Raw genomic sequence first — 1,199 nt, forward strand, 5'->3', positions numbered from 1 at the left:
TAACCCTGACAAACCCTTCCACCTCTTCACTAATGAGCAACAGGGAATTGCAACTGGAGTCCTTGTCCACCTTTAGGGCCTTCCCACACTCCAGATGCCTATCTTTCCAAACACTTGGGCACTACAGTATGGGGATGACAGCCTTGTCTCCGTGCCTTGGTGGCCACAGCGTCCTTACATAAGAATCCCTTAAAATCACCCTGGGACAACCCCTTCAAACCGTTTCCCCTCAAAGTCTCCAGTGGTGTCGCACAACTTTCTTTCCCTACTTCCACCAGGTCAGACTCAAGAAATCCATTTGCTTTTCCTTGAGAACCCTAATTTGGGTTTGTTTCAGTCACCTTCCCTTAATCCGGCCACTCTTCTCCCCGTTTGTTCTGTTGTACCCAATGACCACCGTGCCCACAAGTCCTTGAGCAACTTGCCATGCGTCGATCCGAACTGCTGGACCGGCTTTTACCAGACCCTGACTTTACCCTTTTGTAGATGGCAGCTTGTATGTGGACCCGCAGGGACACCGATGGGCCATGGATGCGGTCGTGTTCCCTGAAAAGACATGGGAAGCCACACGCCTCGCAGAAGGCACAACTTCTCAGCAGCTGAAATTGCCCTCATGAGGGCACTGCATTAGCCAAAGGGACGTCAGTTAACGTATATCCTGACTCCACGGACACCTTTCTGACCTCACATTGCCTCGCAATGTGGGGGGAGAGGTGATTCTTGTCTGCCAAGGGATCCCCCATAGTCAACAGTGAATTAAGTTCGTGCCTCCTAAATGCCCTCCAGTTACCTACCCAGGTAGCCCTCATTCACTGTAGGGGGTCACCAAACTGACAACTCTGCACTCACACAGGGCAACAACAAAGCCGATGCTGTAGCTAGGAGCCTTTCCACAGCCCCTGAAGAGCTGGCTCCCATAATGTCTCTTAACTTTACCCCTAATATCCAGCCCTCCTACACGCCTAAGGAATGGGAAGCTTTCACCAACTGGGCGGTGTGGTCACCCCAGGGGGCTGGACAATGGTTGACAGCAAACTTGCTCTTCCTCAATTACAGGGTCTAGATGTCACCCGACAGATGCACCAGTCTCTCCACATCACAGCCCGAGCCCCAGCCCAGTTTTTGCAGCCACTCTTCCATACCTTTTTTACCTCAGCTGGTCCCTGCTGCCACCGACTCTTGCTCAATTTGCAAAGGGG

This window comes from Echinops telfairi, unplaced genomic scaffold (genome assembly GCF_000313985.2).
Source record: "Echinops telfairi isolate 266 unplaced genomic scaffold, ASM31398v2 ScPeMD7_7467;HRSCAF=8505_1, whole genome shotgun sequence".
In the NCBI taxonomy this organism is placed as follows: domain Eukaryota; kingdom Metazoa; phylum Chordata; class Mammalia; order Afrosoricida; family Tenrecidae; genus Echinops; species Echinops telfairi.